This window comes from Haliaeetus albicilla, chromosome 4 (assembly GCF_947461875.1).
Source record: "Haliaeetus albicilla chromosome 4, bHalAlb1.1, whole genome shotgun sequence".
NCBI lineage: Eukaryota > Metazoa > Chordata > Aves > Accipitriformes > Accipitridae > Haliaeetus > Haliaeetus albicilla.
The window spans coordinates 1,045,784-1,070,306 of NC_091486.1; the positions used below are offsets into that span (position 1 = coordinate 1,045,784).

Genomic DNA, 24,523 nt, shown 5'->3' on the forward strand with positions numbered 1-24,523 from the left:
CTGCGCCGCGGGCTGAGACCTGGCCGGCGAGGGCTGGGGCCGCCTGCGGGGACCAGGCAAGGGCCCTGCTTCAGGTGGGCTTTGCGGGAGTGCTAGAAAGACCCCCAGGGCAGCCCCGCTGCGCCTGGCCAGGGGCGTACGGCTGTGGTTGTGGGTTAACACCTGGGCGCGGTGACCCCCGGTGTCCCCCGGTGTCGGGGTGGCAGGCTGTGTGCGTGGGCAAAACCCGGTGTGAGTCGGCACCAGATGCTTTTCCTGCAGACGTGGTCGTGTAGGGTGGCCCGCGCGGGGTTTGGACATCTGGGAGATGTTCTGCGCTGGGTGGAGGTGCGTCAGTCGCCGTGAGCTCTGTGCGGGGTTTGGACATCTGGGAGATGTTCCACGCTGGGTGGAGGTGCGTCAGTCGCCGTGAGCTCTGTGTTGGGGTTTGGACATCTGGGAGATGTTCTGCTCTGGGTGGAGGTGTGTCAGTCGCCGTGAGCTCTGTGCGGGGTTTGGACATCTGGGAGATGTTCTGCGCTGGGTGGAGGTGCGTTAGTCACTGTGAGCTCTGTGTGGGGTTTGGACATCTGGGAGATGTTCTGTGCTGGGTGGAGGTGTGTCAGTCGCCGTGAGCTCTGTGCGGGGTTTGGACATCTGGGAGATGTTCTGCGCTGGGTGGAGGTGCGTTAGTCACTGTGAGCTCTGTGTGGGGTTTGGACATCTGGGAGATGTTCTGCGCTGGGTGGAGGTGTGTCAGTCGCTGTGAGCTCCGGGCGCTGGGACAGTCACACAAGACCCCTGTGACTGAGCAGAACCACGGCGCGGGGAGTCTCTGCCATCCCACCGCTGCCAGGAGCCTTGCAGCGGAGATCCCGTCACCAGCAGGCACCGGCCCACTGCCCTGTCCGGGAGCGTCGATTCCCCGTGCCAGGGTCCCCGTCAAGCAGCGTCCCTCTGTTAGTGAACGCTGTGCAGGCTGTGAGTGGGGACAGTGGTGCGCAGTCGGTGTGGTGTCTGTTGCACCTGTAGACATGGTCAGGTTAAAGAGCTGTAAGATCAGTTGTAATGTGTGGGCATCAGTTGTGAAAACTCAGGATACAGGCACCGAAGTGAAAGAGGAAAAAGCCTGAGCTGGTCAGTATTTTATAGCTCTCCTAAACTCTGGTATTAATAAGTATAAAGGCAATGCACGGTATCCCAACTCACAAAGCAGGAGATTTTTTTAAATAAAGGGCTCCAACCCACTGCAGTGCATACAAATAGTTAAAGGAAAAAAATGAATGGAAAAAAATTACATTCATACTTCAAAAAAATAGTAATTTCAAAGTCCAGCCTCGGGTTATATCGTGAGATCGAAAACAAAAGTAATGGTAATTCAGTTGTTTTTCCAAGGCTTTTCTTTGTAAAGCAAACTCCCCTCAGACGTGGCAGGCAGTTCTGATTTCAGCAGGGTTTGTGTGTGTGGATGGTGCATGTTTAAGGCCTTTCAGTAAGAGGGAGTGAAGGCTAAGTTTGCAAAAGGACTGCTAGAAGGGGAAAGAAATGAGTAGCTGTTTGAGAGTAAGGAATCTTGGAGTCAAGCTTAAACTTAAATAGTACCTTTGGTTTAAAAATAAAAAGTTTAAGATAAACCACAAACTGTGGGTTCATTCACTATGCTGGCACTGTTTTTTCGTTCTTATTTTGGTTTCTTCCTTTGCCATTCCTGGCCGTCTCGCCCAGCAGTGGGAGCGCTCAGCGTCCCGCTCCAGCGCACCGTCCCAGCATGGCCAGGGTCCCCACTGCTGGGACTCGGCCATCGCGGCCAAGGGCCGCACTTTGGGTGTTTGGTCCGGGCGAACCCCCCGGGAGCCAGCCCAGGAGCGCAGCGTGTCTCAGCTGCAGCTGTGTGTGGGGACCCGGCGGTGCTCGCCAGTGAGCACTGACCCCCCCCGCGACCTCGGTCCCCGGGAGCTGCAGGGAAGCACCTTCTTCTGCAGATGGGAAAGGCCAGCCAACCTTTTTCCTAATAGCCGGGCACATCCCCGGCAGGGTGCAGCCCTGCGTGGGGCAGAGAGTGAGACCCAAGATGTTCCTCGAAGCTTCGTCTTCGTGCTTATGAGTTATGACAAAGTCGTTGCTGTTTTGGTATGGTCAGGCATTCCCTCTGCTAACTCTGTGCTTTGGCTCTCCTCCCTGGCAAGTATAAATGTTCCAGATAGTTGAACAGATTCCTTGACACAAGACAGCTGCTTTTGTAGGGAGGAATTAATTTAATCAAGGCTACTCCATCATTAAAATAATCTGAAGTGTCAGATGGAAAAGCACAGAAGCGAGCTGACTTGAAGATGAAAACTCAACATTTTGTCCAGCCAGAAGCGTCCCAGAGATGATGTAACATTATAATAACTCACTCTGGGTCTCCATATAATATTTTAGTAATGTAAAAAAAATATTGTCCAAAGAGAAGTCTAAAGCCTGGCTGGATGGCTTGATAAATTGTATTTCTTCTCTGGAGCATAGGACACCATGCAGATGTCGAAGACACCACAGTGGTCCACAAAGGGCAAGATTAGACATGTGTGGTTGATCCTACCATGCAGAATACAAGGGCCCTTTTTGGCTGAAAATAGCAGAAAATAATACAAACGGGTAACACAAAAAGCTGTCAAGCTCCTCCTCTTGCGACAAGGGAGGATCTGCTATATCTTAATTACTTGGTTACTTAATTACTTCTCCATCATACAGCACCACAGTGTACTCTTCATGGGCAACCAGCATGGATATGGACACAGCCACTGCATTAAGCAAATCATGTTGACATTTGTTTAAAGAAACCTGTTCTGCACACAGAAGGGGACAACAGCAAAGTAGACATATTTAAGCGTGAATGCAGACAGAAGAAGGAAAGACCTAAAGATTAAGGATCTTACTCAGAAATTGGTAAATGTATTTGTGTGTATATGTATAAAATGTAACCTAAGAATATAGCAGTGGTGACGCTAGAATAGATAGATATTTAACTTGTAGCAACCTGCCAAAAGACCAGGATACCTTTTCTTGCTGTCATTGCAGCTGTGTGCACAGCCACGTTTTGCTGGAAGAATGGCCGTACACACTGCTGAGGTGCGACTGCTCGGTTTTGTGACCCCAGAGGGGTGACGACCCCATGGTGCCAGGTCTGAGAGCCGAGCCGCGTCCCTGCAGCCCCTGGCTGCGGTAGCTCAGGCTGCTCCATCGCTGAGTTCTTGAGGGCTGCCCACAGTAACAGAAGCTATTTTAAATGAAACATCTCAGTAGTTTAGATCTTTCTTATTTGACTTTTCACTAACTTTAATGCTTCCCTCCTGAGCACAAGAGCACCAAGCTTTCTGCAGCCTGGCATGATGTTCAGGCAAAATATAGCAAATGATCCATAATGAAGGGAAAAGATACAAACCGGGAAATTCTGATGGAAAAACAACTGGGGGTGGGGGGGGAGCGGAGAAGAGACTTTCAGAGAGAACATCTGCATGGGCTCTTGCAGGTTAGCAGTCCAGGATGCCTCCATGCGTTGCAGGCATCAAGGTGTCCATCGTATCGAGGTGGTTAAAATGTCTTTGGGCCCATTGCCCTGCAGCTGGGACAGTTTGTGGCTGTGGTAGGAGTTAGGAGAGGACTTCTGCCCGCAAAACACTGGTCTCAGCTGCGACTTTCCTGGTGAGGTGCTCGAGTCCTTGTGGGCAGGGCTGTGCCCAGCTGGCACGTCCAGAGCAGTGAGAGCTTCTCAGCAGGTCCCTGGGGCAGGTCCTTCCCTTCTCCGTCCCAGGAGCTTGGGCATCTCAAACATTACAGCTGTCTGAGCATGCTGGCTCTTTCCATCTAGTTCACATCGTACTTTTGTACACGTTCCCAACTATGAAGTCATGTTTTCCTTTCAACCATACCTACCAAATGTTAATAAACCACTAGAATAGTAGTGAATTATTTGTGAATGATTTGTTCATTAAGATACTAAGTTCCGTAAGACATTAATTATATTAAGTAAGGGTGATATGATAAATCTCTCTCTTTCTCTCTCTGTGTCCTCTCTGAGGTCCTGCTGGCTTTTGAATCTGCTAATTAACTTTAATTGAATTTGACAAAAGATACATGACTTGAGGACATTAACTACCCAAGTGGAGGAAAGAAAGCCCCAGCTCAGCACCCCACTGAGCGAGAATGCTCAGCTGCTATGTTAGCCATCAGAGAATCCACACTGGTGGGCTGTGACAGGGGCTCAGCTGCACGATGCACTTCCCCAGACCTTTGCCCTGTTCCGCGGGGGTACCTGGCACCAGGGAACATGAAGGTGCAGACAACCGCATGTTCCTCTGGTCGGGGAGCTATTTGTTTTGCTTGGTTTTCTGCTGCTTTCCTTGCCAGCCGCTGAGCTGCTCCAGGCAGTGACTCATGCAGCGGGAATCTGTGAGCTGTGGGCATGGATGCACGGATGCTGGGCACCCTTCCTTTGGAGACACTGGGACACTGGCCAGGCACAGCCCAGGCAGCCTGCGACCATAGCTCGTTTGATCACTTTCTGGAGTCTTGGTTAATAATGCAGTCCCTTCCAAATAAAACCTTAATTCTACTTAGGAGGTATTTATTACTGCTGGGAAGAATTTTTTTTGTCCATTTGATGCTAGAGGTGAGGTTGTGTTTACATGCAGCACTGCAGAAGGTCTCGGACATTGCAGCCTTCGGCCAGCACCACTAGCCCTGCAGTGAGGTGCAGAGTCGATTATTTGTGTGTCAGCAAATGTTTGTGCTGCAGAAACAAACATCTGCCATCCACATTGCTGAGAGCCTGCTCCTCAGTGCGATCCACAGTTTTGCATTGAATCGCTTTCCAGATATAAGTTTTTAATATAATGAAGTAGTAGGTATGTGTACTGTGTAAACACAGATGAGTCCTACAGGATGTTGGCAAATCACATATAAGCCTCAAAACTTGAATTAAGACTCAGTTCTCATGTAACTGTCAAGAGAGAGGAGTTTCACCTTCACTGTGCGTATCGTGAACAGTCTGGTCCGTACATCACTAACTGTAACCTCCGTGGTGGGATATCTTATTTCTCTTATTATGGAAATTCAGTCTGTAAAAACTTAGGAAACACTGAATTTAGAATCCCCTGGTAGTTCATCTGTACTGCCAGTGGTATTTGGTGATTTTCTTGAAGTCTCCACACACAGCAATTATACAGTCAGATGAGAATGGAAACCTTGGCTTTGAAAGAAAAGTTTATGGTTGTGTTCTGCAGGAAAACCACGAAGCTGTAGGTGTAGAAAACGGGGAAATATCAGGCAATTGTGTTGGACACTTAAAAATCTGAAGATTGAGAAACTAAAGTTTACATTTCTATTTTGCAGGGTTTCTAGATTTTTAAGCAGACCTCATTATTCAGGAGGGGGGTGATTTTCAGTGCATGATGGTGGCAAAGCTCTATTTTTAGATGGCTGTTTGCGCAAAGTATGATTGAGAGCAGCTCTCCCCAAAATGGAGCTGGTTATGTAATAAAAGATTAGAATAGCTATTGATGTTTATTTTTTGTTATAAATAGTGACCTAGATTCGCTGTGGCTCTCATGAAGTACGCCGCCGTTAGGGTACGTACGTCGCCGTTACGTGCGCTGTAACACGAGGGGCGCGAGGAGTCCGGCGAGGGTGGCCAGGGCACCCACGGGCGAGGGGGAGCGCGCCGGAGCGCGTTCACGGGGATTGGGAATGGAAATAGCAGCGGGGCTCGGTAATTTGCATAGAGGTCATGTTTTGCTAATATGTGTCTTGTAGAAGCAGACAGCATGTAAAAGAGGATGGTTAAAACCTGACCCAGCAATGTTTTTAAATTTCAAATTATGCATAAAGTATGCATTAAATTAATTAGGGAATTCATTAAGAAGAGAAGAGTAAAGAAACTAGTTAGCAGTGTGCAACATTTAGTAATGTAAGCCATTTTCTATAATTGTTATATATAATTTGTCTCATAACATTATCCTTTGATAAATTATTGCAGCATAATATGATATATGTAGCTTATTAACAGTTTCATTAATTACTATTAGAGCAAAGACACTCTGAAATCTGGTACACATAAGAACAAATGTTGAAGCAGATGGTTGAAATCAGTGAAACGCAATCGGTTGCTGAACCCTTTTACCTAATTACATTATTACATCAAAATAGTTAAACTAAATTTGTCAAGTTGTCGGCAAAGCGCTGGGATGCTTGGAGCCGTCGCCACGGTGCGGGGATGACCCCGGACCCCAGCTCCCCATGGGGCACGGGGACCCTCCAGACATCCTCCAGTGGCTCCGATGCCCCTGCATGCTCCCCGGACCTCCCAGCAGACCCTAGACCTCACCACCCTCGCCCCTCACCCGCATCCCAGGTCGGCCTCCTCCTCCTCCTCCTCCTCGTGGTCCCGAAGAGCATCATTTCCAGCGCCTTTCTCGGGCAGCCTCGCCGTGCCTGGGCACATGTCCCTGGGACTGTGCAGGGACAGGTCTGGGGTCAGCAGGTCTCGTGGGGTTTGGTTCACTGGGTCGGGGATGGTGAAAAGGCTGCGAGCAGCAGGGGATGGGTACGGGGATACCCAGCTCAGCTCTGCGGGAAGAGACGGATGTGCCTGCTAAAGAAGTGGTGCTACCTGTGGCGGGCAGCGATGGCAGAGGTCATTTGTGTTCTTTGCACTTCTCTCGGAAGAAAACCAGCCTCGATAGACAGCGCTTCGCAAGTACGAGCGCACTGACAACAGCAGCCCCGGTGGGGTGTTTTGCTGATTCTGAGTTTCGGAAGGAAAGACTCCAACTTTCCAACGGACTCCTCTGCATCGAAGAGGAGATCTGTCCGGAGGGAAGTAGCAATGCTGCGGTGAAGTGAAAGCAGCTTTTGCAACGCCTGGCAGTACCAGTGCAAAATGGGTTGGTTGGTAGCTTCTTTGTCCAGTCCATAGCACATTGCTTGTTTTCTTCCTTTTCTTGACGCAAACCTGAGATTTCCTTTTTTTACATAGGGAGCCATGAAAGAAAGTTTGGAAGATAAAAACAAAACCAAGCGGTGGACAAACAGTGACTAGGTCTGTTGGGGTACTTCAAGTGCAAACCTTGAGCCATGAACTCAGTCAGGACAGGCACCTGTGTTACTGTGTGTTGTGAGCTAGAAAGCTTCACTGACCACCTGTCATGTAGAAATTTGTACAAATAGGTTATATGTACTGCTGTGAGAGTAAGGAGAAGTGAGGAATCCCAAGTGTGGCATTAATGCACCGAATATACTTTATTCCTGTAGGTCCCAGACACCAAATACATGGTACATTTCTGCTCGTGCAAACAGATTTACAGCAGCCTTTTGTTTAAGCTTCGTGAATTCTTTCCTTTATACCTGACTAAACCCAAAGAAATACAAAGCACATAACTTTCCTGTGTCCTTGCAGGCCAACTATCTTGTGGTAACACCCCTGCGAGGGTACCCTTCCTCTTCCCCCAGCTAAAGCATTACCCAGGGTCTAATCGTCTCGTGTTTCTACTGTGTAAGGGCTAGCCTTTCCTCGTCCCGACCAGCAGAGGTTCCTAGAGGGGGAAAGTTACCTTCTGCAGGGGATTTTGACATTTCAGCAATCTTGAGCTCAAATTATTATCAAAAGTGTCCCAAATTGCAAGAAAATTGCAGAAAAAAGTAATCACTTAGAATCACTTCAAAATAGGGTAGAATTCTTACAACAGAATATGAGAGAAATTACTTTCAGAATTATTGAAGGAGTAAATTTAGAAAAGAAACAACATTGCAACAACAAGGACACCTAGGACGATTTTTTTCTTTTTTCTCTACGCTAAATTTTAGCAAATGTGTACAGCTTCTGGAAGATGGGGTGGACCCTGCTCCCCACCTCTCCATCCCACCCACTGCAATACTTTCCTGGGCTATTCCCACCCTGTCCCACCTTGCCCCAACCCTTCCCGCAGCCGCCTGTTAGACTCCCCAGGGGGGAAACCTTCCCCCTGTGCCCAGGACCCTCCCTGCACACCTTTGCAGCCACCAGCTGTCCTCTGCCCTTCTGCCCTCTGCACATCCCGGTCCCCATCTTTCCTTCCCGGCACTCCAGCTGCAGGGGGTACCCCAAAACACCATTTGCAGCGCTGCTGGCAGGGTGGCTGTGGAGCGGGGGGGCCCCCAGCCCTGCCGGCGGGGCAGACCCCGGCCATTTGCTCGAGGTGTCCTGCGTGCTGAGGATGGTGGCCCCACCATGAATACATTAGCAGGAGAGTTCAACCTTTCATTCCCAGCCTCATTAATGCATGGATGGATCCAGAGTTTTGTAAATATATACTTCTGTATGTGCTCAACTGGCGGGGCAGGGGGTTCGAAGCCTGTTCAAAATAATTATTTAATATTTGAGGTACTTGACAGCTCACCTCAGCTATATATTATTTTCTCTGTCTCCTGCCTGAAAGGCTAAAACCATTAGTAAAGATACCAGAAGTGCTGGTTCTATAGAACAAGTTACAGGTGTGCAATCATGTACACCTTTGTTTGCCAGTGACAGTGGACATTAGCACCAACCGCAACTTTCCTCTAATATTTGCACGAGCAGGACCGGGCACACATGTTAGTGAACAGCAAATACGAAGGGACCGGGACATGGCTGACCTATATCGCCAGCGGGAATTGAGACAAATGTCTCCAAACACTGTTTTGGGGACGTCTGGCTGGCTGCAGGCACACTCCACCCTGTCGAGGGGCTCCTGCAGCTCCTTCCCTGGGCAGCACCTGAGGTGATGCGGGGACCCTCCGCGGGGGCTTTCCTGCCCGCTCCCCCTCCCGGCGTGCCAGGCACCTGGAGTTCTGGTGTGCAGAGACTCTTCCCCCGCCCTTTGTTTTTTTCCCTGACATCTGAGTGATGTTGGATGCAACTTGCAAAAGCGTGTGAGTAAGGCAGGACGTAAAGTCTGGGGGCAGTTCCTGCAAGGGGGGAGGAACGGCCTGGTTCTTCCCCGAGTACGTGCAGCCCATTGCCAGAAACCTGGTACAATAAGCTGGTAGCGTTGCTTATCTTCATCAGTGTAAAATCAAAGATAAGAGTCTTCCTTCTGAGTCTCAGCTTACTCCTTCATCTCTCTTTGAGGGATGATGTTTTACTGTTTGGGGACTAAAGCTGCTAGCTAAATATATTAAAATGAATAACTTCTTGTATTAGTTTCTGTACACAATCTTTTAAGAATAGAGGGGCATTTTCTTCAGCACGCTGGTGTGTGTTTGGTCCTAACTCCTGTGCCATAGTGTGGCGGGAGCACCTCCCTCTCGTGTGTGAAGCAGGTAGGTGCGTAAGTATGGTTTCTCCGGCTCTCTGCACAGCATCGCTTTTCTAGCACAAAGTGAAATGTAGGAATTTGTAATTTCTTTTAACATGCATATTTCTGGGAAGTGGCTCTTGAAATATTTTGGTCATTGATCTTGCTAATCCCATCAACTAGGACATCGGCAGAAATCAAAACTAGCAGGGAGTTCAGAAGTGTTAACAAAACCAAAATGGTTGGGTTTGGGTGTTTTTTCCTCAGCACTTCCCCCACTCTGGTGGTGAGCACAGGTTTGCAAACCCTCTATGATATACTAGAGCCCCACGCAGTTACTTGGAGCTACCTGCCACTGTGAGCATCCTCCCTCCTGGAGGAGACGCTGTCCTGAGCGCTGTGGGCAGGGCAGGGCAGGACACCTCTGCTCGGGTACAGAAATGCTGCTCTGCCTGAATGTGACCCCGGCTCCTCCGACATTGAATTAGCTCTTCCCTCTGAGTTATCTGTTTCATCTCTCCTGGAAGACACTAGGCAATGTGTGTGCTCTGTATCCTCAATTGCTCATGCAATACCTTAATATTTAAAAAGCACTGTAACTGGTAAAGAAAGTGATAGCCGCAAATGTATATTCCTTGTATAACATTTTAACATGAGTGATCACAGTAATGGATTAATCTAAAAATCCTCCCAATGAAATCCAGGGTAACCAGGTGGTCATTGTGCTTGACAGTCCTGTCCTGAGAATGAGTGACGATGTTTTGGTAGTTTGATGGCCATGAAACCATATGTCATGTAAAGATAGTCAGCACGATTGCCATAAGGCAGTCTGTCATTGTCTTGCTGAGCAATTCACATGCATGATGCATAAGAAAGTAAAAATAATCAGCAATCTATTGCAAGCCAGGGAAAGTAATCAGTAATATGTAATGTACTCTCCTTGGACTTGCCAATCAAAATGGTTTCCTAAGCAATTTCAAAAGCCCATAGGTTATTTAACAATGGTCTTTTTCCTGGTGCGTCCAAAATCAAGTCCCAGGTGTCCCCATCACACACTGGTGCCTGTAGGGAGGAGCAGGCACATCAGGCTGCCGCTGCCGACCCTGCTGCTTAGAAAGGAAGAAGCAAATAACCAGGAACTGGTATTTTAAAGTTGTTCTTCATCATAGCAGTGACAATAAACCGAGGAACTGATCCATCCCACCGACCTTGGTCAGGAGTAGATCTGGCATTGTAGGCTATGGACATAACGCAGGAGGATTTTTTTGGGTGGTACGGGGAGGCAGCGGGGTGCGAGGGCAGGCTGCCTCCCGCCCTTTCGTGGAGGAAAAACCAGCTGCAGGGTTAGGGAAACTGAAGCAAACCCACCACCACAAGTTTTCCTTCACAGTCAGGAAGGGCGGCTGGCTGGACAGGCACACGTCGCTCGGACGGCATCGGCGGCCCGGGGCTCTCCTCGGGCATCCTCTGGGGCGGACTAATAATACAGCCCTAACGCAAGGGCTCGGACTGAAAATACCGTTTCTTGCCCAGTAACAGGATGCGTTTACCTGGTTCCCCTCGCAGGATCCGGAGGGGATTTTGGGGCAAGCTTCGGAGGACTCAGGGGTCACTCCGCACAGCCTCAGGGCAGTGACGGTGCACCCTGCTTTTGACGGGGAAGATGAGGAGTGTTTGAGCAAGGGTGGCAGGGAGCGGCGTGCTGGTGCAGCCGAGGGCTGCCTTTCCCCACTGCCGCAGGGTGGTGACTTTGCCCACCGGATCGCCCACTGGACTGCAGGCAGTGGAGCTGCTGGCCTGGGTCTCCGACCCCGGGAGGATCCTGAGGGTCCCGGGCACACGCTCTGCACCATTGCCAGACCCAGTCCCCACCTCACCCTGCTGTAAGTGGTGTGGATGGAGAGGTGAGAGTGAAATGCCCAGGGATGCCAGTGTTGTCCCCTCCATGGAATTCGCCCCGCGGGGCAGGACCCGCTGCCTGGGGCTGCTGCAAAGCATGGGGGCTGAGGCAAGGGTCTGCTCCTGGCAGGGCTGCTGGGGGGAGCGAGCAGCACGCTGCAGCCTGCCCGCCTGCCTGCGTATGTAGGACCCCGGCTGCAACCCGTGAAGGCATTTGTATAAACAACAAATAAAGCAATTTCACATCCTCACAGCCTCTTCCTCGGGGGAAAGTCTGTCGGGATTTCAGAGTGACTGAGCCAAGGTGAGCCGTGCTCTGCAAATGCAGAAATGAAATACATTTCCACAAGCTTTATTAGCTGTATCAGACGGTTTTGTTGCAGAGGTGTAATTGCCTGTTTGCTTTCTGCAGGACACTTTTGTTTCCTGTTCCACTCCACGTGAGCTGTTTCAGGCATGTTTTACCCACCAAGGCGTAGGCACAGCAGTCCTGTGCCTTGTCCCTTTGCAGGGGCATGCCGTGCTGTGCTGGAGCAGGAGATGCTTCTGCCCCTTTTCAGCCTCAGTCAGGCAGAGGACACGAGGACTAACCCAGCCTGGGACATGAGGACCTGTCACACACCCCGCGAGAGGTTGGCCCTTCCAAAATCCTGGCAGGAGCATCCACCCCGAGCACTGAGCTGACCTCCCACCCACCCCACTGGGGTTCAGTAAGGGTGATGCTAGAGCAGAGGCTGCAGTACCTGGCCACGAGCTGGGTCGGCTTCCACATTTTGGCTTCCTTTGTCCAAAAATGTTAAACAGAGCGGAAATGCTACTACTTTCCTCTTATCACTTGTCCCAAGTTTAGCAATCTCTATGTTTTTTCTAAGGGCTTACTATAATTTTGTTTGCATTTTACGAAGGCTCTGGCTTTGCAAGGAGGTAGATTTGTGGGCTCTCCCAGGTGATGGCTGGTGCCACTTTCGGGTGGTTTTGTTAAAGTGGGTCAGACCATTTTTGCAAAAGTTAATTTCAAGAGAGATCTGAGTGCTAAAGCTGTGTGTGACTTGGTGCGTAGAGCTGCAATAGCTTACTTCCATGCACAAACAATGTTAAAATCTGTCATTGCCCTCCACGTGTCCCCAGCTAATACACCACCAGTACTTAACGCCCTGACTCCTTATCCACCCACTATTTTCCTGAATTGCACATCCTGCAGATGGAACTGGTGGCTTTGGAAGTGATGTTCAATCATCTATCCAGGATGCTGAGGATTTCTGCTGTTTGTTCAAATCTTCCTGACGTTCATGTCCAAAAAATGATTTCCATCCTCCAGAGGTTGGCCAGTGTGGGAAAAGCTGATGACCCTGAGGACAGATTTTTTAAAATGCTTGAAAAGATCTGTTGCAAGGCATACTGCAAGGAGTATAAGCAGACACCACAATGGAGTTTCAGGAGTCAGAAGAGTTTGTGGCTCTAAGCCATACGGCCCTTGGCAAGCCCCGTCCTACACAGACACGTTTCTCAAAGACCTGGAAGTGATTTGATCCATAAGTGACTGCTTAGGAATTCTTTTGCGCAGGCGTTACTAGTGCTGTCACAGTCCTCGGTGCTCAGGGCCGGCGAGCATGGTGAGGAGATGCGCGAGGTGCCGGGTGAGTGGCAGATGCGGGGCTGCCGGCTCCACAGCTGCCCCATCACTGGTACCCACCATATGAAGCATGTTGCCACATTCAAATGCCTCTGCCTCCCCCCAGGCCTCCGGAAAGTTCAGAAATTCACCTCTGTTGGTAAGGAGCCAGGCAGAGTGGCTGCCTTGGGTGAAATCAGGCATTTCAGCTGGCTGGGACTGGAGCTTTTTCACAGTGCACGTGTATTTTAGCTCAGCTTTTAAACTAAAAGGAAAGGAGAGTCATATGGCCTAACGATGTATTTGGAGATGGTCATTTGCTCTATTTTCCACCTGAATAAAGTTAGAGGCACAGCTGAAATTAACATGTCAAACCTTCATTTGAAACGTAATCTACTCTCGTGGATGCTATCGAATCTGTTAATAATTAGAATCTGGCACCTCAGCTTAAGCACAGCCACTAATTCCAAGCCATGGTGTTTAGCTTATTTCACAGCAGTGCTGGAAATAAGGGCACTGAATTGTTGACAGCAGATCTTTTATATACATTTAAACAGATTTTTTTACCTCTTCTTTAATTAAAGCAAATGTGATTTAGGTACCTAGCTCCCTTTTATGCATTTGGAAATGTTTTCCTTTAAACAAAGTGTTAGCTCCATAATAGAGAGTGTCTCTCTGGTAATTGATTTAGTAGAATTGAAATTAAACTGAAGTATTTAAGAGCATTTCTCTCTTTTTCTCTTCCTCTGGGTTCCTGACTTTTAGCACACCTGCTTTCCCAGAGGAGTCACTAAAAGCTGAGGGAACGGCTGGTCTGCGTGCCCGCTGGAGGATCCACACATCACGTTGCGGCGTGTGATTTTCTCTGGTTTTCCAGGAGAACCAAGAGAAGGATCCTGGTGAATAGCTCCACCAACCAACAATTCAGTACCAGACGGCACAAACCTGAGGGATTTGTGAGCTACTTCCACCACGCAGATGGGAGAAGGGCTGAAAAATGAATGCACAATTATTCCACAGAAGTCCATCAAAATCATAATGAGCGTAACACACAATAAATTCCAGCTCTGCTCTGAACCCTGAACCCAGTAATTAAATGATCTCTCAGTTTTTTAAATAAGCCTATACCCATTGGGTACTTTAAATGATGCCATAAGTAATGTAAAATAATTATCTTAAAAGTGCAGCTGTGCTGCCGTGAGTTTTCTCTCCAGAAGTGTTTCGGGTTAGCCAGGATGGCTGAAGGCAAACCCACCCTCATGCTGGAGGTGGCCTCAGATGGGCAGAAGGAGAGAGAAAACGTGAAGTCGTAAGTACAAAGCATGAAAAAACCATGAGTGCTTAATTTCTCCCCGAGCATCAGAAGGCATGTGGGAGGAGAGTGGGAGTGTGTGCACTGAGTCACCGAACATAACTTAATGTGTTTGGGTTTTATTTTAATTATCCACACCGGCAGTTTTCAGGAAATCTCCCACCTTTGTGCTCCTCCCAGCGCTCCCCGCTGGGTACCAGCACTGACGCCAGCATCCATGGGTTAGCATCGCTGCTTTTGCCAGCCTGCTTTCACCAGCCTGCTTTCACAGCAGATAGCCAGCAACACGCCTCCTCCGGTCCTGGCCCGAGACACGGGCTCAGCACAACCCTGACGGCAAGGCTGGGGAAGAGACTTATCCTTCAAGTACTCTGGTCCTGTGCCGTCCCAGAGATTGACTTAGAAGGTGAAATTACAGAACAAATGGCTGATTTACTAATCACAGGCACCTTTTCATAAAAAGGCTGCTGTATTTAACATTAGTCTGCCTTTACAGGTGGCCTTATGCTGCAACTGTGCGTGCAGGACACGCAATGAAGACTTCAGTGTCCAAAGGACGGGTGAGGGTACTGTTCTGCACCTGGAAGAAAGCACTGCACATTTGGGTCATCCCAGCTACAGACAGCAACATCCCAGCGATGTCTTTCGTTACAGGTACCACAGAATTACTGAGAAACCCTTTCAGCGAAAGTGCTTTACAAACGGCAAACACTTTTCTTCATTCAAGGTGCTGAAAATTATTACGGCCAGCTCTTCCTGTTGCTTTCCCTAGCGCGCCAGCCTCTCCTTAGTCGTGCGAGGACCGGGTGTCAGGCTGAGATCCAAGTCCCGATATCGCGACTGACTCATCAGCCAGGGAAGTGAGAGGTGGGTGCACCAGCAGCCTCCCGACAGCCCCTCTCATTGTGGGGCTCCTTGCTGGATGATGCTTTTCTGTACATTCTCGCTGGTTCATGAGCCAAAACTCAGTCTGTACGTTCCGGAAATCCCTTTCCAATTTCAACACTAAAGGTGCAGACCGATGTCGTAACTGCTGCAGGACGACCCATGCCACTCTGGCAGGGACCCGTCTCCCCTGGGAGGGTGGGGGGGCAATCCCTGCCCCGCACACAGAGCTGCCCTGCCACGCTGGCGGGGAAGGGGCTGCCAATTTCTGCAGCGCCATCTGATGCTGTCCCTTCTCAGCTTCTATGGAGAAATCTGGCAAGATGTACTTTTCCTTCGCTTAGCTTTCCTGTTAACCGTTTTGCTGAGGGGAGAGAACCAGCGGGAGCCGAGGAGGGAACCAGCAGCTTTCACAGTGGCAAGGCAGAATGACTTCTGACTTTAGAGGGGCTGAGCTGCAGAGGATGAATGATGCTTTTGTTAAAAAAGCATCATTAAAAAAGCCAGAATATTAGTTCTTTTAGGTTGCAAAGTCAAACACTTTAAACTTCAGAAATATCAGAGTTACTTTGCCTCTTGGTGGGGGACTGCCAAGGCATATGTAACTCATTTCAGGGCTGGGGGAAGGGGAAAATCATTAGGATCTGGAAGTCTGGGGAAAGTCTAGGAAACTTCTACAAATAGGCAGCATGGAGGATTATTAGCTCCAAATTCATCTCATTCAGGGCACTTAGGAGGTCTGGTGACAAATTCAGACTTGGTGGGGTACACAAATGATCTAAAAATGCAGATGCAAATTCAATATCATAGTATCATCTTTAAAATAAAAGTGCTTACTTTCTGAGATAAATTCATGGGTTGGGGGCAGTGACTGACCTGAACGTTTGGTGCTTACACTGAATTTATTGCTTGTGTCCCCAGAGGTCCCAGCTGGTCAGGTGGAGTTGTCATGCAAAAACCAGCCAAACCTCAGTTCTGTGGCAGCTCTAGCTGAGGGACTGGCTTTTGCTACCGATTTCTTGGGCTGAGCTTAGTTTTAACAACATTTGCTTAAGCTCATCTTTGCTCCATTGACCTGGTTTCTTCTGGAAAGCACATGGTCCCTGACTCGAATGGGCTGAGACCTTCTGTGCACCCCTCCGCTGGCTGGGATCACTGCTGGCCCCCAGCTCCCCGGTCTGGAGGATGTGCAGGCAGACCCGGGAGCAGCCCAGCACCAAGCACAGCGATGCTCACACCGCTTCTCCGCCTCCCTGGGTTTGGCATGTTGCACCCAGAGCCCTGGGAGCCGAGCGGCTTTTCGGCTGCCCTCCGCCAGCTCCGCGCCTCCTCCGTCGGGAGACAGCCGGGCTCGCTGGGCAGAGCCTGCCAGAAGGACGGGGGGAACCGGTGGCACGGAGACGGTGCTGGCTGCCCATCGGAGCTGCTGCCAGCAGCGTCCCAGTGTGAAACCAACGTACCATATGGTGAGTAGGTATGACAGCATCTGAGCGGGGTGGTGGGCAGCGAAGCGGGACCATATATGATCATCCCATGAGCTTGCGAGAGGAAGGATTCCAGGCCCAGAATATCAGTGCAATGCTGTCCTGAGCTTGCGCACATATGGCAGAGACGATATACTATTATGAGTCATTGAGAAATGTAATAAAAATAGGTTCTGCTACTGTGTAAAGAAAATAACAGGCACTAATTAATCTGGATGCTCTCTATGGCACAGGGGAGCAGCGAGGAGGGCTGTGGCAGGCAGAGGGCTGCCCTCAGTGCGCTGCAGAGGCACAAGAGAGCAAAGCAAGGAGCTCCCAGCACTGGTGTGTCGAGAGATTTGGCAGAAAGACTGGGAAACCCTGTGTGATTTCAGCTGAAAAGACTCTTCAGATATTTTCTAATGCTATTATTTGTAATGCATATGCAACTGAGCAGGCGCTTTTTTTTATTTCTATTCCACAGGAATTAAATTAATTTTAGAAATGGCACTATAACTATTTTCCTGCCTCAGGAACCATTTGTTTTAAAATCATTAAAGATTTTTATATGACACTGCACTGACATTTGATGTGAATAAATTAAGGGAATTAGTATAAAACTGTGTTCTTTCTTCGCAGACTTCCCAGTGCATATCTGCACACACGTACATTTGGTAAGGGTAGCCTGTGTAAAGGCAGCGGTGTCCGTGTGTCCACAAAGGAATGTAGATACAGCCCTGGGGCAGCTCCACCGCTGAAAGTGCGGCACAGGACGATGCCCCCTCGTCTCTTCTCTGTACCTGGGCACATCCTTAGCGGGGGCCAAACCTGTCGGTAAGTACCCTGCTGTGCTGTGGGAATGCAGCAGTGTGAAGCAGCCATCGCAGGGGCATCGTCCAAAACTGAGACCCCGTCACTACATCCCACCTCCTCCCTCTGGCTTCGCAAGTTCTGACCCGGCTCTGGAGCCAAAGCATCCCTGCTGGAATTTTGTGGGCTGCCGTGCAGCCGGCTTGGTCCCGAGAAAGCAGCCCTAACAGTCTCACCGGGTGCCAGCAGGATTGCTGCCGGCTGCAGAGCACAGGGCCTGCCGGCAAACCCTACGCTCGGTGCGCTGCCAACGCGCCCATCAGGTGCTCAGAGACCCCGGGGGGGCCGGAGCAGCGGCTGGCTGCCCAGGTTTCATTTTGACCCCTTGTACCAGGCTGGCACACCGCATGAAGTCTGCTGTGCTGCCAGGCTCCCGCCTGCTCCACCGCACCGCACGGGCAGCCTCAGGTAGCGACTCCATCTGCCTTCTCCTCTCTGCCTGCTCTGTGTGCCCTGGGCCCTACTGACTGCCCGCACCCTGAGCGCTCTCACATCAGAGCGGGACTGGGCATTTCCCCTGGCGCTCTGCAGTGGGACTCGGCAGCGCCAGCTCCGGCACACTTAGCTGAACTGCCGCGATTGCTCCTTAGCACATTCAGTGCTGCCTGGGGACTCAAACCAGATATTTATTTTAATTTAGGAAGGGGTCCAGTGGCTGCCTGAAGCCTTCTTGGTGCCATCAGCCACTAGAAGGAGTTGTGCTTCATGCACGCAAGCGAGAAAATCATTTGTAGACAAACAAGCTATACCGTTTGAGCTTGCAAGAAAGAGTGTGACGCTGTGATCTGAATGTAACCTGGATTCAGACTTCAAGTAAGACGTATTAAAACTTTATTTGTTTTACTCTTTTAGAGGACCACTCACTGCCCATCACGTTTAACTTTTGGGACGAGCACTTCTAGGTACTGCCCATGGGGATGTTACTGCATCTGTGACTGCCTAGCTAGTCTCTAACTCCAGTTTTGCTTGGGTCTTCTGAAAAGGCATTCTGCTTTATTTCCTACAACCCCATCATTTCTGACGGCAATATAATTGCCTTGTGCACATTACTGAAACCAGTAGGGGAAATTAAAAGCATCAGAAGGTATGTTAAAAGACGACATACTTTTTTGTGTTCTAACCCCACCATGTGATATTTAAGCAAATTGCATTACTCCGTTATTATTTTCCTCTACGGACACATGTGGTCAGGAAGGTTGCCGTGCTGCACGAGCCCCTCGCTTGCTCCAGCGCTGAGCTTGGCTGCGGGAGCCCCGGGTCCCAGCCGTGGGGACAGACACAATGGAGAGCTGCGGCTGCGGCTGCAGCTGCAGAGCAAACCCAGGGGAGAGGATGGGCAGGCAGAGGCTGCAGCTGAGCAGCACGTGGCTTCCCTGTCCCCCCACAACAGCCCAGGCCACCCCACGGCCCTTAACCCTGCACCATCCTCTGCTCGTCCCCTCTGCCCCCTTGAAAATCTCCCCGTGCCCTCACGTCCCCACCGGCGCCGAGCTCGCTGCTGAACCCAGCCCAGCCCAGCTCTGGAAACACTGAGAAATGTGGAAAGAGAGAGCCTGTGCATCAATTTTCACTTCCAATAGCTGCTGGAAAATAGACGGCATTTCCCACGGAGAGGTCCAGACAGGTCCCACTGAAATCAATGGCAAGTTTCTCAGAGCCATCAACATCGGTGAGAGCACGTAGATAAAGGTAAGGCACTTAATGAAATGTCTGCATATGCAATGCCATTAAGGACAGGTTAATGCAATAGACTCAACATGGGTCTATACCTTAAAACCATTCGGGAAATGAAGCTAATGCAGGGAGCAGCTGCTTTTCTATTAGGAGCAGCGCCGTGCAGGGAGAACATCAGACCCGTGTGCTGATCTCCAGCGTCTGCAGGTGGGTTCCCTGGCAGGATCCGCGCTGCAGCCTTCACCTGGACAGCAGGGATGGCTTTGGTTTCCTGTGAGTTTCCCGCATTCCCACCCCTCTCCCAGTTTCTCAAACAGTCCCTGGCTCTGCCTTCACGCTGGGGCCAGGCAACAGGTCTGATTTGTGAAGAAATCAGCTTCTGCTGGTGTTAACGCACCAGGCTGCACAGCATGTGCAGAGCTCCTTTTGTGCCGGTGCCCTGTTCTGGACGTGGTGGCCCCCCCAGGCGATGGGGACACGCGTGGATGGCAAGTGCTCGACCCACCGCAGCTCGTCCGGGACACCCCCGCGCCTGGCCGGCGTGCTGTGCAAGGGTAGGGGCGGTGGCAAGGGGGTACAGTGAGTGGTTTTGGCTGCAGCATTCCCCTTTTCCCTTTGCAACCCAGCTAGCTCAGGAAGAGGCAGCCGGGGATTGTCTTCACGGCCCCAAAAGCACAAAGCACCCCCATGACACCAGCCAGCACAGCCGCAGGACCCCCCCCGACCGCCCCTCCGGGCGCTGCAACCCCAGCCCAGCCCCCGGCCCCGCAGCAGGTTGGGTTCATGATTATCTCAAACATCACACGGAATCTCTTCACAGCGACTCGGACTTGGCTCTGCTCCAGCCCGGAGTCCCCAGCTCCAGTGTCCACAGTTCGGCGGCACGGTCCCGGGTTGTCCTCGGTGCCGTACGGACATCCCGAGCTCCCTCCCGTGACTGACTGCGCCGGGAACCCCAGGGGACGGGGGGCAAGAGAAGGGGAAGGTAAAAATAAATCGCTAAGCAAGTTAAGAAAGTCTGAGCCTTTGGATGAACTATGGATGTTTGCTGCCAAGATTATTCCAGGGTTTCTTATTTCCTAGTTGGTTATCCACAGCAAGCGATGCCTTTGTCTTTGTGGCCGTTCTCTGTCAGCTGTGGGAAGCCTCCGGCAACCGGCTGTCTGAAAAACAAAGGCCAGTTTTCTGGACACTAGGAATGAAAGCAGGACTTTGTGACTATTTGCTGAGTCCAGTCTTCAGGTTAGAACCCTGATCTGGTGGAGGACTGGCAGTACCTGACCTGGGGGGGGCCCAGACATCGCACAGCCCTGAAGGACAGGCTTGGAGGGACCCCCAGAGGCCGCCTGCTCCCCAGGCGGCCCCGTCTCCTCAGCAGATGTGCTTTTAACCCGCTCTTTAAGGTCCCACCTAAGGCTCTCGTTTTGGGGGAGCAGGAGCCGGGATGCTCTGGCGAAGGCAGAGGTTTGGGCTCACAGCCAGGCACTGTCTCCTCCACCAGTTTTCCCAGAGTTTTGGTGGGTGTCACACTGTTTTGTCAAAACAATCCCCGACAAACCAGGGCTAGCTAAAGTGGATTAGTTTAAATCGAGCGCTTATCCTTTCTAAATGTCAAGAAAAGGCAGTTTCGGCTTTCTGAGGCAACAAGAGGCCTGGGCTGTGTCAGTGGGGTCCCCGCTCACCTCTGCTTGCCTTACTGCTCCCGCCAGCACCGCCGAGGCCGAAGAGGGACCCCTCTGTTTGGAGCCAGGCTGTATGGGAGCATGCAGTCCCCTCAATACAAACCCAATATTTAGCAGGCAGGTGTGTTGTCAAGCTTAACTGATAAATATTTTTAAACAGCAGGACCTTCAAATGTAGGAAAATATTTGGCGCTCAGGGTTTCAGCAACACGTGAATTGTTATTTCACTGCTAATGGTAAGAGATGTGATCTGTCTCGGACGGAGGAAAGCAGGACTGCGACACAGCACGAGGGCGCGGGGGAGCTGCTGGAAGGGAAGAACAAGCAGGACACAAACCACGGTATCAGACAGGCAGCCTTCCCAGCTTTCCGTCCTTCGGAGGGAAGCGGGCACAGCCAGCTCTGGGGCTGGGGGTGCGGGGTACAGTGGGCAGGGTGCAAGGTGTTGGATGCAGGATGCAGGGATGCAGGGTGCAGGGTACAGGCTATAGGGTGCAGGGTATGGGGCTGCCAGCCCAGCGCGTCCTCCCGGTCCAGCCGGTGACAGGTGGGCACAGTGGATGGAGGTGGTGGCGGTGGCCGGGTCCCTTCACCGCCCCACGCTTTTGGCCCCGGCGATGCCGCGGCTGCCGGGAGGTGATGTCGGCAGATATTGAAACCCAGGTAGGAGGGGAACGAGAAGAGCTCGTCAGCTTTCCTTCTGTCATCTCATACTTGTACAGCAAAGTACTGTTAATAATAATTTAAATGCTTTGGTTGTCAGTCACTGCTCTTTCTTTGTAAATGTTACTCATTTCATAAATAAATCAAAACCTGCAGACCCTAGGTTTTCAGAAACTTGAATGCTTTTGTTAAAATTGTATGAAGCAAATTCACAAACACATGATTTATATTATCTCAGCACAGCACAGGAGATGATAGAATATACTATTTAAATTAACTTCTCTCCCAACAAATGAAATCAATTCTGTTCTTGGGTTACTTTTCATCTGCCTTTTGTCTTGTTGCTGAATCTTTTCTATTTCTTTCACTCATTCATCTATTGTGCCCTTTCCTTGATCTGATAGCATTAAACATATAATTAAGTCATAAAGGAGGGAACTGATGAGTATAGCAGATGGTAATTGCTTCCTACATTTGAATGAAATGATATGCATTGCTACAATTTACAGCTCTCGCCTCATATTTTATTCAGGAACCTTTTATCTCTTTTCCTGCAGAATTATTCTGCAATAAATTTAGACATCTTATCAATAGCTTGTGTGATAGTAGCAGAAATGGGGAAAAACTGAACTTTGTGCATCTTAATGTTTAAAATAATTTTCTACAATAATTGAATTATCTACCAGCAAATATCATATATAGAACCTGACTGACTTGGCTGTTTTCCTTTTAAAAGCTCACCCCATGATTAAAGAGAAAAATCAGTTTGTATAATTACAACTTATTGAACTAGGAGATGCTGGGAACCTAATCAAACCACATCTCTTTTGGGTGAGTTTTGTTTTTCAATGCTCTGAGGCTTTTGCTGAGTCCAAGGTGTCAGAGGAAGGGCAGGCAGGAGCACGTGGAAAGCTGGCGTGTCTCACGCCGTTAGTGCTTGGTATATGCTCCGGAGGATAAAACTGGCAGCGTTATGGGAGTTCACGGTGCACTCCATATTTCTCCATGCTCAGAATTAAAAAAAAAGTTCAAACTTATTTCCTCTGCAAAATAAGACCACCAGGTTGCTTAAATTTCAGGGCCTGAAGGGCCCCGTGAGCCCGTTGCCGTCAGCCTGCCGGTGCCAGCAGTGCCGCCAGCCCTTCGCCCCCCCCGGCCGGCTGGGGCCGAGCGCGGGCAGGAGGATGCAGAAGCATCTGCGGCTGCTGAAGCTGCGTGGCCGTTCCAGAAACCCCTGTGTAAAGTGGATTCTTTTTCTGTCTGGTTCTTTAGAGTAGGAGAATTTATCACTCAGATGGAAAATGGAATAGGCACATGGCCAAAAAAATGCAAGTAAAGGAGAAAAGGGATGTTTTGGGGAAGAACATCCACGTTTTGATGCAATTTGTTAAAGAGCCAAAGGGGTCATGGGAGAAGAGGCACTGGAGCATAATTAAATCTGTTGATTTTTATCTAGATGGACAAACTGGAAGAAAAAAGAGGCATATTAAAAGTTAACTTGTTGTTTTTAAGTCTAAGTTCAGGACTAAGAGTCCCTAGTTCTATTCTGTTTCTTAGTTTCTATTCTATTCTATTCTGTTCTGTTCTTATCCTTATCTTTATCCTTATTCAATTCGATTTGATTTGATCCGATTCTGCTAGTTGATGCCACCTTAGCTTTGGTAATTAAGAACACAGCCAATTGCCATCCTGCTGGGAGGGTGGGAACCAAGGCAGGCTGAGACCTGCTGCAACTCGTGTCACTGCGGTGACACTGCAAGCCCGGAGGAAGGTTGGGGCTCAGAGGCCTCATGTAACCGAGGTCACCATCGCTGGGGGAGCCTTCCTCCATCCAGCGCAGCCCAGAGGGCAAAGGCAGGTCTCACACCTAGGGCACTTTGTGCCACTTTATTCTTTGAGTTTTGTTTTCTTTTTAATTTTGTTTGTAGAAGCTCAGGCCACCCTTAGGACTTGGAGGACTCTGTTACAAGGTGCCCCACAAACCCACCTGGAACCAAACCCTGCTGTAGGGTTCCCATCCCAAATATCCATGCCCATCCCAGACCACAGAGCACTTGCCTTTGTCCTCTGGAGACCTGTGGAAGAGCAGCAGAAACCACCCCCTGCCAATCCTGTATCATTTCGCACTTAAACCCTGAAATTTTTCAATCACTATTAGTCCTGAACCTCAAAATTCAGATTGCTTTGCAAAAAAGCAAATTTTTGGTACCAAATTTTTGGTACCAAATAATGCAAATCAATGCATTTTGATGACTGTATTGTGGGGCCGATGCTACTAACACATTGCAATTGAACTGGCAGGTCGCTTATGTGCGCAGGCACATCCCAGTGCAATGCACGGAGGGCAGCCCATTCCTCGTCTCCATTTTCCTCCTCCTTCCAGCAAATGCACCGCTGGAGAATCTCGCGGTCAGTCCCAGCACAACCGAGCTGGTGTGGGGCAGGCCCCTCTGGAAGGGCTGTCGCGGCCGTGCGACGGCAGGGATGCCCTCCTGCCTTTCCGAACGGAGCAGACCAAGGCATGCAAAAAATAGGAAATCAGGAAAACCCCTTGCAGTTTTGTAACCGCCGTGCCTGGCAGTACGCTGTGCAGACACAGTGCTTCTCCGGCGGGGTGCCAGCGGTTCTGCCAAACCTTCAGACATGGCTGCGCACGACCGGGCTGAGCCGGGAGATCCGTGGCTGGGATGAAGAGTCAGCCGTTGGGCGTCTGCCTGCCCCTCTGGCCTCGGCAGCCTGCGAGAGCTTCCTGCAAACGCGCTTGGTGTTTGTCGTTAAAGAAGGCTCAGTGCCACCCAGGGAGGGTGCTGGGTGCTGGAGGGTGCTGCGCTGGGAGGGACCCTCGGGGGGCCACGGCTGGTGGCACCGCTTCTTGGTGATGCCCGCACTGTGCCTTAGCCAAGGCCAGTTTCTGACCTCTTCTGCTGTCCCGACAACGCTGTCAATATTTCAAAATTTTCCGGGAAAAATGGCTCTATCTTTCCCTTTTTGTGGGTGATGAAGTAGAAATCACATCGCTGTCTTTGTGATAGTCCAGCTGTGAAACAGCACAGGAGGAAAATCCCACGATGGGGAAAATCAGAAGGAGCTCTGCAGGCGACCGAGGCAAACCCCCCGCCAGTAAGGGAGAAGGATTGCTCCCTCCGGTAGGACAAATCCCGGGGGGTAATAAGGCAGCGTTTCTGCCGACATTTCTC

At 50.2% G+C, this 24,523-nt stretch overlaps 1 long non-coding RNA gene across 1 annotated transcript; it reads left to right on the forward strand.

Moving 5' to 3' along the window:
• Positions 1-14,628: 14,628 nt before the first annotated feature.
• Positions 14,629-21,500, forward strand: LOC138685016 (uncharacterized). Its single transcript, XR_011324235.1, has 2 exons — positions 14,629-14,956; positions 15,896-21,500. It is a non-coding gene; the product is annotated as an uncharacterized lncRNA (long non-coding RNA).
• Positions 21,501-24,523: the final 3,023 nt, after the last annotated feature.